We start from the raw sequence: 16,746 nt of genomic DNA on the forward strand, positions 1-16,746 counted from the left end.
GCTGTTTTGGTAAGTTGTCAGCCACACAGTTGGGTTAAGTGTTATCAGATGGAATGACCCAAACCCTGGATTTTACCTACATTGCCAATGAATTTGAACCACAGGTTTGAGTTTCCAGTAGCTGTACTTAGTTCCCTACACAGCCATCATTTCTGAAGGTGTCTGTACTTCGGCTCTTGGTCACAAGACAGAAAGGTGACACAAGACACAGGACAACGGTGATGCCACTGAGCCACGCTGGAGAGGTGAGAGGGCTGCATACAGGCTGAGTGCTTGCTGTCAGCTGCCCTTACTCAAACCACCTCCCTTCTGGGCGCCAAAAGCCCCCTCTTGTGACACTTGCAAAGCAGCCACAGGGGCTCATCCTGACATCTCTTAGAGTCCTCACTAGCTCAAATTTTATCAAAACAGGAAGTAAAAACCCTAGAAAAGTGCAAGTTCCTATTTTCACAAGATTTCTCAGGCCATTTTGCAGTTTCACAATACTACCCTAGTGCCTAAAACTGCAAGAACACAGAATTGTTAAAGCTGTGAGAGACTTAAAAGATCATCTACCCCAGAACACCCTTACACAGATGAGGAAGCAGAGGTCCTCAGAGGGGAAGTAACTAGAAAAGAGCATGATGCCGGTGGTGGAGCCGGACCCCTGATTCTAATCTAGAGCTTTTGTCCTCTGTGCTGTGCTGCCTCCTTTGTTTATATCTAAAGTCAAGAAACGGTCAGAGGTAGTGTGGACAAATTCTACCATCTAAATAGCTCCTGAGTCTATTTTTTCTCTAGCCCAAATGATACTCCCTTCTACATTTCTTAAGTATTGCTAAGTGTAACTTATTCTCTTTCCTAATCGATTTCTAGGACTCAAATCTCATCTACTCCAATCTTCTTCTCTGCTCTTTAGAGAAAATTTTCTAAATTTCCCAATGTCAATTTGATCCATGTCACTTTCCTGATTAAATCCTTGTAATGATTTCTCATCTTTTATGATATAAAGGTAAATTTCTCAGCACGGCCTGAAAGGCCCTTTATAATCTGACTATACCTATCTCTCCACCCTCCCCAACATGCTACTGAGCTACAGCTATAGGCATTCCTTGCACATCATGGTTTTTGTTTCTTATCCTCTGTACTTTTTCATGTGCTGGGACCATTATCTGGAAGATTCTTCCTCCTTTTGTTTGACTGGATAATATTCTTCTTTCAAAACATGGCTTCAAGAATACTTGCTCCAACAACTACACAGATGTCTACTGAGATCAAACTATTAAGCAAACATGTAGTGATCACACATCATGTTCAGAAGGGCTATATTTGGCACTGCGCCAGGTTTCTGAAGTATCTTATGAGTACCATATTAAAAATCCATTAAGCTTTAAAATGCATAGATAAAATGTTATCTGATTAACAGGAAAGAGAAAGACTTTCTGAGTGCATGAAAGCAAAAGTTTACTAAAGAAATAAACACAATGAAGAAAAATTTAACCGAACTCCTGGAAATGAAGAATCAATTCAGGGAACTACAAAATTCAGTGGAAAGTCTCAAGAATAGGGTAGATCAAACAGAAGAAAAAATCTCAGAGATTGAAGATAACACCCTCGAATTAAATAAAACAGTCACAGAGATAGAGCAGAGAAACAAGAGAAGAGCAAAGCCTACAAGAGATGTGGGATTATGTGAAGAAACCTAATGTGAGGGTCATAGGGTTACCAGAAGGGGAAGAAGACAACACTCAAGGGTTGGACAAGCTATTTGAAGATATAATAGAGGAAAATTTCCCAGGCCTTGCTCAAAATCTCGATATACAGGTTCAAGAAGCTCAGAGGACCCTTGGGAGATTCAATGCAAACAGGAAGACATCACGACATGCAGTCATCAGACTGACCAAAATATCAACTAAAGAGGCCCTTCAAAGAGCTGTAAGACAAAAGAAGCAAGTAACATACAAGGGAAAGCCAATTCGAATAACACCAGACTTCTCTACTGAGACTTTACAAGCAAGGAGAGACTGGGGCCCCATTCTCACTCTTCTGAAACAAAACAATGCCCAGCTAGAATCTTATTCTCTGCAAAACTAAGCTTCGTATATGAAGGAGAAATAAAGACATTCTCAGATAAGCAAAGTCTCAGAGAATTCACTAAGACAAGACCAGCCCTACAAGAAGTACTCAAAACAGTGTTACACACGGAACACCATAATAATAAAAACTCACCAATATAAAAACAACCAAAACCCAAAGATTAAAGGCCAGATATTACAATGGCTCAAGAGAGAAATCAAAAGCAACAACATCCAACCCAACAGAATGAACAGTAATCTACCTTACCTATCAGTTCTCTCAATAAATGTGAATGGCTTAAACTCTCCACTCAAGAGACATAGGCTGGCTGAATGGATAAAAAAATACAGGCCAAGCATATGCTTTCTTCAGGAAACACATCTAACCTGCAAGGATGCATATAGACTAAAAGTAAAAGGGTGGAGATCAGTATACCAGGCAAGTGGAAGCCAAAAGAAGGCTGGTATGGCAGTTCTAATTTCAGACAATTTAGTTGTTAAACCAACAAAAGTAGTGAAAGACAAAGAGGGTCATTATATAATGGTGAAGGGCACAGTTCAACGAGAAGAGATAACAATTTTAAATATATTGCACCCAATTTAGGTGCACCCAGTTTCATAAAGCAAACCTTACTGGATCTAAGCAAATTGATTAATAGCAACTCCATAATCACTGGAGATTTCAACAGCCCACTGATGGCACAAGACAGATCCTCCAAACAGAAAATTAATAAAGAAATAACGGACTTAAACAAAACTCTAGAACAATTGGGTCTGACTGACATTTACAGGACATTCTACCCAAAATCCACTGAATATACGTTCTTCTCATCAGCTCACGGGACATTCTCTAAGATTGACCACATCCTAGGACACAAAGTAAACCTCGAGAAATTTAAAAAATAGAAATCATACCATGTATCTTCTCAGACCACAGTGGAATAAAAGTAGAAGTCAACCCTAACAAAAACTCACATTTCTACACAAAAACGTGAAAATTAAACAACCTCCTACTAAATGATTACTTCATAAATGAAGAAATCAAGATGGAAATAAAAAAATTCTATGAAGAAAATGACAATGGAGAGACAAGTTATCAAATCCTTTGAGACACAGCTAAAGCAGTTCTGAGAGGAAAGTTTATCTCCATAAATGCCTATAACCAAAAGTCAAAAAGATCACAAATAGACAATCTAATGAAACGACTCAAAGAGCTGGAAAAAGAAGAACAGACCAACTCCAAACCCAGCAGAAGAAGTGAAATCAACAAGATCAAATCAGAACTAAATGAAATTGAACACAGGGAAGCTATTCAGGAGATGAATAAAACAAAAAGTTGGTTCTTTGAGAAAATAAACAAAATTGACACGCCATTGGCTAAGCTAACGAAAAGCAGAAAAGAGAAATCTCTAATAAGCTCCATCAGGAATAAAAAAGGAGATATCACAACTGAACCCAAAGAGATGCAAGATATAATTAATGAACACTACAAAAATCTTTATGCACACAAACTGGAAAATGTGGAGGAAATGGACAAATTTCTAGAAACACACAGCCTCCCTAGGCTCAACCAGGAAGAAATAGATTTCCTGAACAGACCAATCTCAACAGCTGAAATAGAAACAGCAATTAAAATTCTCCCTAAAAAGAAAAGTCCCGGTCCACCTGGTTTCAAACCCGAATTTTACCACACTTACAAAGAAGAACTAGTACCTATCTTGCAGAAACTATTCCACAACATCGAGAATGGAAACCTCCCCGACACCTTTTATGAAGTGAATATTACTCTGATACCAAAACCAGGAATGGATGCAACAAAAAAAGAAAACTACAGACCAATATCCCTAATGAATATAGATGCAAAAATTTTCAACAAAATCTTAGCTAACCGAATCCAGACGTTTATCAAAAAATCCATCACGACCAAGTGGGCTTCATCCCAGGGACGCAGGGATGGTTCAACATACATAAATCTATAAATACAATTCACCACATAAACAGAAGCAAAAACAAAGACCACATGATTCTCTCAATAGATGCAGAAAAAGCTTTTGACAAAATTCAACACCCTTTCATGATACGAACACTTAAGAAAATCGGCATAGAAGGAACATACCTAAAAATGATACAAGCCATGTAAGACAGACCCATAGCCAACATCATACTGAATGGGGAAAAATTGAAAGCATTCCCACTTAGAACTGGAACCAGACAAGGCTGCCCACTATCTCTACTTCTATTCAACATAGTGCTGGAAGTCCTGGCTAAAGCAATCAGGCAGGAAAATGGAATTAAAGGTATCCAAATAGGGGCAGAAGAGATCAAATTTCCATTGTTTGCTCAAGATATGATATTATATTTAGAAAACCCCAAAGATTCAACCAAGAAACTCCTGGAACTGATCAATGAATTTAGTAAAGTCTCAGGATACAAAATCAATACACAGAAATCAGAGGCATTCACATACACCAACAACAATCAAATTGAGAACCAAATCAAAGACTCAATTCCCTTCACAATAGCAACAAAGAAATTAAAGTACCTAGGAATATACTTAACCAAGGAGGTAAAAGACCTCTACAGGGAGAACTATGAAACACTGAGGAAGGAAGTAGCAGAGGATGTAAACAGATGGAAATCCATACTATGCTCGTGGATCGGCAGACTCAACATCATTAAAATGTCTATACTACCCAAATTGATCTACAGATTCAATGCAATACCTATTAAAATCCCATCAGCATTCTTCACAGATGCAGAAAAAATAATTTTATGCTTCGTATGGAACCAAAGAAGACCCCAAATATCAAAAGCAATTCTAGGCAACAAAAACAAAATGGGAGGCATTAATATGCCAGATATCAAACTATACTACAAAGCTGTAGTAATTAAAACAATCTGGTATTGGCACAAAAATAGGAATATTGACCAGTGGAACAGCTCTGAGAATCCTGATGTAAAACCATCCTCATATAGCCATCTAATCTTTGACAAAGCAGATAAAAACATACTCTGGGGAAAAGAATCCCTTTTCAATAAATGGTGCTGGGAAAACTGGATAGCCACCTATAGAAGGCTAAAGCAGGACCCACAACTTTCACCTCTCACAGAAATCAACTCACACTGGATAACAGACTTAAATCTAAGGTATGAAACTATTAGAATTCTAGAGGAAAAAGTTGGAAACACTCTCCTAGACATCGGCCTAGGCAAAGAGTTTATGAAGAAGTCCCCAAAGGCAATCAAAGCAGCAACAAAAATAAATAAATGGGACATGATCAAATTACAAAGCTTCTGCACAGCCATAGAAATAGTCATGAAAGTAAACAGACAACCTACAGAATGGGAGAAAATTTTTGCATCCTACACATCTGATAAGGGGCTGATAACTAGAATATACTTAGAATTCACAGAAATCAGCAAGAAAAAAATCAAATAACCCTATTAAAAAGTGGGCAAAGGACTTGAACAGAAACTTTTCTAAAGAAGACAGAAGAATGCCCAACAAACATATGAAGAAATGCTCAACATCTCTAATCATCAGGGAAATGCAAATCAAAACCACAATGAGATATCACTTAACCCCAGTGAGAATGGCCTTTATCAAAAAGTCTCCGAACAATAAATCCTGGCGTGGATGCGGAGAGAGAGGAACACTCCTACACTGCTGGTGGGACTGCAAACTAGTTCAACCTCTGTGGAAAGCAATATGGAGATACCTTAAAGCGATACATGTGAATCTACCATTTGATCCAGCAATCCCATTGCTGGGCATCTATCCAAAAGATCCAATGACACTCTACAAAAAAGACACCTGCACTTGAATGTTTATAGCAGCACAATTCATAATTGCAAGGCTGTAGAAACAGCCCAAGTGCCCATCAATCCAAGAACGGATTAATAAAATGTGGTATATATATACCATGGAGTACTGCTCAGCTCTAAGAAACAACAGTGATATAGCACATCTTATATTTTCCTGGTTAGAGCTGGAACCCATACTACTAAGTGAAGTATCCCAAGAATGGAAAAACAAGCACCACATATACTCACCAGCAAACTGGTATTAACTGAGTAGCACCTAAGTGGACACATAGGTACTACAGTAATAGGGTATTGGGCAGGTGGGAGGGGAGAGGTGGCGGGTATATACATACATAATGAGTGAGATGTGCACCATCTGGGGGATGGTCATGCTGGAAACTCAGACTTGTGGGGAGAGGGGGGGAAATGGCATTTATTGAAACCTTAAAATCTGTACCCCCATAGTATGCTGAAAAAAAATCCAAATTATATTTTAAATATATGTATGTCTGAAAAAATACTGGATATATATCAAAAAATTAACATTAATTATTTCTGGGGAATTTTAGTTTTTTTCTTTGTACTTTTTATGATATTTCAAATTCTCCACAATCACTTTACATTGCTTTTATAATCATGCACATATGTATACAGACACACACATATAGATAGATATGTATTTATATGTATTTGTATATATAATAAATATATTTGTTTAAAAATCAATGTAATCTAGCAATTTATGTACAACCTACATGATTAATCTTACTAGGACATTTCTTTTAATACCTTATAATAGGAACTAAGACTCCTGGTACTCACAAGAAAATGGAATAAAACAACCCCACTACTGATGAAGCTATCACACAAAAAGAAAAGTCTTTTCTAACAGCCTCAACTCTCACAGCACCATAAACCTCTCCTTCAGTTACAATTTTACAGTGTTTTCTGTAGTCATTTGATTATCATCCATCTCCCCCACTAGACTATGAGTTCCACGAGAGCAAGGACTATGTACATGTTTGATCACTAGAGTATGACCCAGGGCATAGTATTCCTGGGTACATATAAGATGTTCAATAATTATTAAAGTTAAATATAAAGGAAAAAGATATTAAGAAAATCTAAGGTCATGGGGAGATCTAAAAGAATACAATATTTGCCAATAAAGCTCTTATTATCTTACATTCTACCTCCCCGTCCCCCACATCTGGCACCCAGAAGAAAACCAAATAAAAACTAGAATCCAATTTCTCTTTTCTTGTCCTCAAAGCCATTCTCACTTAAAGTATTTTTCAGTGAAACTAATTCCTCCTAGATATGTTACCTAATTAAAGTCACTGACACTCAGACAAATTAACAACTGGCTGGATATAGTCTGAAGGTGTCTGAACCCATAAAGATAATCTTACTCTCCAGAATGAAACCCCAGTTAGCAAAGTGAAGGGTCATGGAACAGCTTCATGGCCTAGGCCTTCTAAAATCCCCTGAGCTGTGAGTTTCTCCCAGCCATCAAGTCATGCTCTGATATTAAATGAGAAAGAAATTCAGACAGACACTGACAGATACTCAAATAAACTCCACCGTGCTTACTAGTCCATCTCCCATTCACAACCCATCCTCTCCCCGAGGTTTCCTGAACCCTGGGTGAGGACACCCAGAGTCTCAGTCCAACCAATTACGGATGGTTAAAGGAGCATCTGGACTAGACCACCTACTGGACACAAGAAAGAATGCCGTGAGAAGCCTGCCTGGGTTTCTCAATTTAACAGCTCATTCAGGGCAAGCAAACAATTAGGCCAAGAGGACAGTAAAGAAAAATGATGCTGTTTTACTGTCTCTGAGCCTTATGAGGGAAGAATGGATTGGTAAATGTTTTTTAAACTGGTAAAACATTTTGTTTGTTTATAAAGATTGTATGGTGAGAATAAATTCTACCGCAAAGGGGTATGAATAAAGATTTTCCAAAGCATTAAATAATAACTAATTTCCCCTGAGCGTCCAAAATATGTGATTTATTGATACCGTCTGGTATTTACATTCAAGAGAAATGAACTATCTAATTTTCTATGAATTCCATCTTGTTCTCAATTAGCAGAACACAAAATAATAACCACAAAACATTCACTATTGCAAAATAGTCTTTGCAATTAGTAGTGCTGACTTTATTATCAAACAAATCTGGTTTTCAATCTGACTCAGGCACTAACTAGTAGCATGACCTTGGCCAAATCTTTATCATCTCTCAAATGGAGAATGATAGCAGCCACCTCAAAAAAGGGGTGGTGTTGAGATTGAACAAGGATGCCGCCTGTGGTTTCTGATGCAATAGACACTCAAAAAATGGTCCCTATCCAGATCTGAACAGGAATAAAGCTATGGAAACAAATATTTATCAATAGATACTCCCTTAAGTGTGCATAGACCTTGAATTTAGACAATTCCCTTTCCTGAAATGTTAATTCCAGTGTATCCTCTTATTTGCACCAACTTCTTCTCATTTTACTTTACACCATGTCTGAGAAGTAGCAAAGGCAATTATTATTAATCTCCATGTTGAAGTTGAGAAATTAAGGCTCAGACAAGTTCAATGAATTGTGCACCATCATCACCATGATAATAAAGAAGCAGAAATGAAATGCAAATCCAGGAGTTCTGAGTATTCCAAGTACTTTATTTTTTCCATGCCTCCAAGTAGCATAGTTTCTAGACAAATACATCTGAGATGCCCACCAGACCAACACAGTCAACTGAACAACTAACTTTAGAGAAGATTCTCAAAGCAGGTAATAGAGACACAAAGGACTGTGTTCAATAGGTCATTTGGAAAGAGAAACTCCTGCAATTTGTATTAAAGGAAATATAGATTTTAAAGTGTAGAATATTGAACTTCCAATACAGAAATTACTTTATTTACTTATCAGCAATTCCAAATTCCAAAATGCTCTGAAAACCAAGTTTTTTCCTTAAGTTTTTGGCACCAAAATTCATTTGGTGAACTAATGTGAGGTTATCCCATGTAGTGTGGATATTCAGATGATCCACATCAGAAATATTATGCTTGATTATGTCCCAGACCCTGCCTGTAATATCATGTCACACAGACACTATATTATCTCTCTAGTATCACAAACATTTTGAATTCTTAATTCTATCTGGCCACTAAAGTTTCAGATAAGAACTTCCAAACCTGCATGATTATCTCCATTTTAAAACTAGAAAGTGACTCAGTCTCAAATTAATTTTTACTTCACTTTGTGTCTAATACTAACCTCCAGGTAAGGATACTTAAAAAGTAGAGAATTCTGCTAAGCAGAGAATCCATATGACTATTATTCTTAAAACTCCTTTTGTGCCTGGAAAGAACCCCATAATATGTCTATAAAACCAGGAGAAATTAGTTCAAAGAGGAATTAAATCATGTATAGAGTTCCCAAGGTTACATCTTAATAACTGTAACATGACTGCTAAAGAAAATGTTTTTATCAAACTGTGTTGTTAAAACCATTGAGTTCTGATGTAAGAGAAAGATGCTAGCCAAGTCATCTGAGCAGTGTTCATGAAGACATCCCAGGCCATTCACCTATATTTTCATCTCTGCCTTGATGTGTGCCCTGGGACAGGCCGAGGTCTCCGGACCTCTCCTCTCTTGGATAACCGCCTAGAGCCTGGCCTTGAGAGGAAAAGAGAAAAGTTATGTCCTGAAAATAGCAACATAAAACATCAAACAAACCCACAAAATTCCTCTGTTTGAGGAAGATTTTTTTTTTTAAGTTGTGAGTTCTCCCGGTGGGGCTTAGGTGGTTTCAAGGTTTGCATGGCTCTGCATTATTTGGGGTTGTCACACGGAGATGGGGAAGGGGCAGGCTCCCAGTGGCTTGCTGAAAGTCATCTGCTTCAAGTCAAATTATTGGCTTCAAGCTTAGAAGTGGGGAATGAATCCCGAAGAGGACCAAAGCCAAGACAGGAACGGGTATGAGGCAGGAAGGGGCAAGAAAAGGATGGAGAAAGCATTATATCCTGAACTAGATTCTCCAAGTTTCCCTGGTTCTCTTTAAGCTGAAGATGAATCTGGCATGAATACCACTCCACCTTCCTGCCCCCCTGCTTTCCAGAAACTGACCTGCCTTGGGACAACCAATAGTGACTAAAACAGTCTTTCCTTCTCTTCACCTGCTTACCTCTAACTCATCCTTTAGGTCCCAGCCTAACCGTCTCTTGCTGTTGGAAGCCATCCTTGGTGTACCCCAAACCTGGCCTGCACTATATTAGGTCCTCTCCTACATAGCCCACAGCTCCTTGCTCCCCACCATGCCACGTTCTTCACTGTGTTAAAATTGTTTCTTTTTTTTAATTTTCCATCCCCGTTACATACAAATAGCATCCTTGAGAGCAGAGGCCATATTTATCCCAATCACTGTTACATTCCCAGCACCTATTACAATGCCTAGCCCACATTAGGTATTTCATAAGTATCTATTAAGTGAATGAACGAACTGCTTGGAGTTCATAGTGCAGCTAAGAAAGCTTCAAACAGACTAAAGTGAACCCAGTCAGAGGCTTCCAGGAGCCAGTGAGACTTACTGAACTTGAAAATAGGCCTTAAGTGATGCCTAGGACTTAGAGACGCGGAGTGCCTCTCCCACTGTAAATGAGGAAAACACCCAGAGTGGCAACAGGAATGCGTCTGGTGTGTTCAGGGAGCAATGACAACCCTGGTTTGACTTCAGCAGAGGGTCTATATGAGGGAACAAAAGAAGAAAATGCTGGGATAAAAGTAGGGATCAGTCACAGAGCATGGCAGTCACCAAGCTAAGGCATCTGAGTTTGTACTGTGGTTGGTGGAGAGCCTAGGAGTATATTTGACTCTGAGGTCAAACATACTCCATGGAATGATATGCTCAGTGGAATGATAGGGAAATTAATGAGAGAAATTATCGTCAAATAGGAAGTAGTTTGGTCATCATGCAATGAGGCCATGAGAGTCTGGGCTAAGAGAGGGTGGAATTGAAAAGAGTCAATACTAAGAAATGTCCAGACTGGATGATAACTGGATATGCATAACAGAAATAGCAAAGTCTAAATAGGAAGCTGGTTTGAAGAAAGATTATAAGACATAAGTCATAAGTGTCACTTACTGAGTGTGTATCACATGCCAAGGACCTTCTACTTAATTTAATTGTCACAATAACTCTCTTGGGTAAGTATTATTTCTGTGTTTTACCTATGGAAAAAAATTTTAAAGCAGTTTTTTAAAGGCTGTTGCAGTCACATAGGCTGGTTTTCAAACCACAGCATCTTCTGGGGCACCTCATTGAGCAAGGTGTGCGTTCAGATCCCTTCCCCCACCTTCAACTACAGCAGCTCCCCTTCATCCACTTTCTGAGATAATTCTCTACATAGGAGTTCATCTTTTAAAAGGGATCTCCTTCTAAAAAAAAAAAAAAAGTTTGAGAACTACAGAACTCCGCAATAGTGGTTAGGGACATTTAAGTGGGGATTTTCAAAAGGGACATCTCACTTGTATCAACAGATTTTGGTATTAGTGGAAAAGAAAGAAAGGTCATCTTAGGTCTTGGGCTTGGGCCATCCAAATTGGGTAGTGGTAAATTTTACTAAGAGTAGGATAAAGGAGAAGGAAAACATTTAAGGAAAATAACCACTTTGGTTTGAGTTGAATTGAATTTAAGTTACTAGAGGACAACTTCATGAAGATAATCAGTTGAAAATACAGGTCTGTCTGGAACAGTAGTATGTGGATGATGGAGAAGCCACAGTATGGGATAAGATCACCCAGAAAAAGAACACAGATGAAAAAGAGAAAAACGGTCAGTGACAGAACCCTCAGGAAAACCAGCATTTCATTCATTCATCTCATGAATATTTATTTTATTATCTACAATGAAGTGATAAAAAGAAAGAAAAAAAGATAGTAAAAGAGACAAAGAAGGAATAAAGAAGAGAAATAAGAGAAAAAACTGAGTTAAGGTACAAAGAAAAGAACAAGGAATTTCAAGGACATGTTATGTTAGCAGTGTCAAATATGGCACCGTTCAGACAGGATAAAATTAGGGAAAGGGGAGGTGTTAAAAGTGACAATTTGAAGGTCATTGGTAACCTCTGAGACAAGACCTGCAGCTTCTCTTCATCCTACAATTATTTTCTGAGCATCCCTGATGTATCAGACATTAGACCAGCCTCTGGTATTAAATGGCCACCACAATATGAAAATGACCACTCCATCCCTGCCTCCATGGAGTTTATGGCTTAGTAAAGGAGACAGACATTAATCAAATAATCACACAAACTAGAAGGAAAATGGCACTTATGACAAAGTCTAAGGAAAAGACACATGCCAAGCAATGGGAGTCTATAACAGAAGAATTGGACCTTGTCAGGGAAGGTTTGTTTATGGAAATGATGCCTGAGCTAAGATGGCAAAAATGAGTGGGACCTAAGTAAAGAAAAGAGAGCTTATGCAAGGCCCTATGGTAGGAGAAAGCCCAAGATGTGCTTGAGGAACTGAAAATCCTATATGCCTAGAGCAGAGCAAGGAGCAGTGAGTACAAGGGAAGAATGGAGGGTCAGGAAGAAGCCAGACTGCGGCTTTGGGGGCCACATGGAAGAGTCCTTTTCTTAGTCCTTTTCTTCATCCTATGAGCATGAGTGGCCACTGAAGGGTTTGAGTGTGTAGGGATGGGGAGAAAGATATTAGGAAGATATTAGCAGACTTGCATTCTGGAAAGATGGATCCAGTTAAAGAGATAAAAATAAAAGGAAGCCAAATATCTAAACAGAGTTCCTAGTGACACAGGAAGATCAGCAGGAATGACAATAGAGAGTGAGGATAAATTTGGAAAGGATGCCTCTTCCTGAGAGATAGGAAGGACAGAAATAAAAAGAGGTGAGGAAATGAACACATTTAGAAGTAAAGGGTCTACGGCCATACCACCCTGAACGCACCCGATCTCGTCTGATCTCGGAAGCTAAGCAGGGTCGGGCCTGGTTAGTACTTGGATGGGAGAAGTAAAGGGAGGAAGTTTAGTTGAAAATTTATCTGCTAAAAACGAAGAAAGCATGGTTAGAAGGTAGGAGTACAGTTTCTTCCACAGAGAAGGCTGCAGTCAATATTTATTGGATGTTAATGAATGTAAAGGTTTGGAACAGTCGCCATGGCAATCCAGAAAGAGATCCAGCCAGGGATGAGCATAAGAACTGCCTAGCAGCCCAAGGCCTCATTTTGCTAATTCCACTTCATATAGGCCATCAACACCCATCGGGAGAAATGTGTAGGCTCCAAAATACCATAAATTTGGAAACACTGCGGCCACCTGCACTAGGAAAATCTGACTCATGGCGTCATATTACTTTAAAATGCTCAAAATTAAGGGGGAATGTCTTTAACATGCTTGATTACCTCTTCACAAGGGTAAACGTGATCATCCTGTGATTACTCATAGGTGGTCTGAGTGCTTTGGAAATGATTTTTGCTGCTGGCATTTTCTAAAGAAGCATAAATTATGACTAAATTTCTCCTGTTTATATGCATTGCCATGTCTTCCCACAGTTATCACCAACAAGAAACAATCAGAGCAGTAGGGCTAAAATGATAGCTGTGTCTTGTTTCTAACACTGTCAAGCTCTACTTACTAGGCAGCTGGATGTTGTCTATGATGTCTTCTCTCTCCCAAGTCATGGAAGGTATGAGGTAAGACACAGGGGCTGCCACCCTGGAAACCAAAAGCAGTAATCACAGAATGCAATACAATTTTGATCATGAGCAGGAGATGATATGTTTACGTCTACTATAGCATCTTCAAGATAGAAAGGCATTTTATCAGTGGTCTCCTAAGTAGGGAACAAATGATCATTGGGGTATGGGAAGAAAATATTAGAACTTGATTATTTATTTATTTTTATTTTTTAGAAGGCAAGGAATTAAGCTTGTGTTGAATTTATTATATGATTTGACACTGACATCATGCTCAGTCTGAACGTCAGATGCGACATGCCACCGACCGAGGTCAGAGTGGGAGTTTCACAGCACAGAGGGTTTAGCAGTGGTGTTCACTCTTATTGTGTCTAATAAGGTAAATTTGTGAGCAACCTCAGAAGACTGAATTTTGTTAAGATATCAATTCTCTCCAAACTAATTCAATGCAACCCCAAGCAAAGTCCAATTTTTTATAATAGCCAAAAGCAAACTTTCCTATAGAAATTGAGAATCTAATTCTAAAATTCATTTGGAAATGCAAAAGATCTGGAATAAAGAACAACATTGGAGGACTTACAATCCTTGATGTTAAGACGTATTATAAAGCTACAGTTATCAATACAATGTGGTATTGGCATAAAGATAGACAAATGGATCACTGGAACAAAATAGCACATAAATAGATCCACACATATGAATCACTGATTTTTAACAAAAGCACAAAAGTAAATCGGGGAGCAATGACAGACTTTTCCACAAATGGTACTGCAACAGTTGTATATTCACATGTAAAAATATAAACTTTGATTCATACTTTGAATCATACGTGAAAACTAACTCAAAATGAAACATATATCTAAATGTAACACCTAAAATTATAAAACTTCTATTAGAGAATCTTTGTGGTGCTAAGTTAGGCAAAGATTTCTTAGATATAACACCAAATGCACAACCCATGAAAGAAAAAATATTGATAACTTGGAACTCAATAGACTTTTGAAGAACAGAATTTTAAAAATTTAATAAGAGAATAAAAAGCCACAAACTGGGAGAAAATATTTGTGAATCACATGCCTGTGTAAAGAACTCAATAAAAAGAAGGAAAAAAAATTAAATCTCATGGCGGCACATGCCACTGTAGTCCCAGCCACTCGGCAGGCTGAGGCAGGAGGATTGCTTGAGCCCATTAGCTTGAGGTTGCGGTGAGCTATCATGACACCACGACAATCTAGCCCAGGCAACAGAGCAAGACTGTCATCTCAAGAACAAAACAAAACAAAAAGAATTAAAACAATAAACAAGATCAGGCACAGTGGCTTACAACTATAATCCCAGCACTTTAGGAGATCAAGGCAGGAGTATTGCTTGAGGACAAGAGTTCAAGTTAAGCCTGAGCAACATAGTGAGACCTTGTATCTACAAAAAATAATTTTAAAAATTAGCCAGACACGGTGGCATGCACCTACAGTCCCAGCTACTTGGGAGACTGAGGTGGGAGGATCACTTAAGCCCAGGAGTTCGAGGTTGCAGCGAGCTATCACGATGCCACTGTACGCTAGCCTGGACAACAGAGCAAGACTCTATCTCAAAATAAATAAATAAATAAAAATAAACAAAAGATTTGAATAGACATATCACCAAAGACAGAGAGTTGGCAAATAAGCACCTGCAAGGTTGCTCAACATCATTAGTCTTTGGCAAAATGCAAATTAAATCACAATGAAGTACTATGTCACACCTATTAGAATGGCTGAAATATAAAATACCACTGATAGCAAAAAAGTAGAACAACAGGACTCTCATACACTGTTGGTGTGAATGTAAAATGGTACAATCACTTTAGAAAACAGTTTGACAATTTCTAAAATGTTACACATATACCTACTTCATAGTCTGGCCATTACACTCCTGTGTTTTTACCTACAAGGGAAAAAAAAAATCATATGTCCCTGCAAAGTCTTGGACACAAATGTTCATAGCTGTTTTTTGTGTAATAGCAAAAAACTGGAAATAACCCAAATCATCAAATGATAAACAAATTATGGTATAACCATACATTAGAATACTACTCAGCAATAAAAGAAATGAACTATTTACACATTAAACAGTGTCAATGAATCTCAAAATAATTATTCTGACCAAAAGAAAACAAGCTTTTTAAAAAGTGTACATACTGTATGTTCCAATTCATATAAAATTCTAGAAAACACAAATTAGTATGTAGCGACAGAAAAAGATCAGTAGTTACCTGGGAAGGAGGAATTACAAAAGGGCCCAAGAAAAGTTTGGGAATAGAAGACAGATCTTGATTGTGGTGATAGTTTTAATAAGTATAAACATATGTCAAAACTTATCAAATTGTACACTATAGATAATTATTATGTGTTAAGTATACCTCAATAAAGCTGTTAAACAAAACAAATTATGTCTTGTTCAAGAAAAAAATATATGTAGATTCAGTAAAATACCATCAATACTACCTTACCTACCACCTACCACAGTACTTAGATAGATAAAAGATATAATCTATTAACCTTTCAGGATTCCAGTTTTATCTGTAAGATGAAGTTAACACTCACCTCCCTAAAGAATTATGAAAATTATTAACTAGTATTGACTAGGTCAACTGGAAGTGCCAAGTGTTATAACAAACTGCTTTATTTTTGGTTATAAAATATGGTGGTTATTTCAGGTCCTTGGATCTGAGCATGTCACCACTGGATAAATGTATCCCTAAACCCTTTAATTTGGGCAAGTTACTTGATTTGTAGTATTAGTTCAGTGTATGTGTAGTTCAAGATTTTTGGGTGACTATGCTGGTTTACTGGCAAAGACCATATTTTGCATGTAAATGATATGCTTATTTAATCTGTAAACTAAAAACTGGTAAGTATGGTAGATTTCACAAATTTAAACACTGCTACCATTAGACTCCATCCATAATCAATTATCCAATGCACCTGAATAGATTTCCTCAAGAGAGAATTCAGTCGCTTATATATCAGAACGAAAAGTCTTTTCTCCTTGAATCTTCATATTCACTAGCTACATGTGCTAAACAAGAAGTATATTTAAAAAAAAAAAAAAAAACAGCACTCTGGAGTCACACAGAACTGAGTTCTCATCCCAGTTCTGGCACTCACTTGCGATGAGACTTTCGGCAAGTTGCTTAGC

At 37.9% G+C, this 16,746-nt stretch overlaps 1 long non-coding RNA gene across 1 annotated transcript in view; it reads right to left on the minus strand.

The window, feature by feature from the left end:
• The window catches only part of LOC105881130 (uncharacterized), a 179,388-nt gene extending 165,815 nt beyond the window's left edge, over nucleotides 1-13,573 (minus strand). The window contains exon 1 of the long non-coding RNA XR_012922457.1: nucleotides 13,509-13,573. This is a non-coding gene — a long non-coding RNA (uncharacterized LOC105881130). The remainder of the gene's footprint in view (nucleotides 1-13,508) is intronic.
• Nucleotides 13,574-16,746: the final 3,173 nt, after the last annotated feature.

Source organism: Microcebus murinus, chromosome 13 (assembly GCF_040939455.1).
Source record: "Microcebus murinus isolate Inina chromosome 13, M.murinus_Inina_mat1.0, whole genome shotgun sequence".
NCBI lineage: Eukaryota > Metazoa > Chordata > Mammalia > Primates > Cheirogaleidae > Microcebus > Microcebus murinus.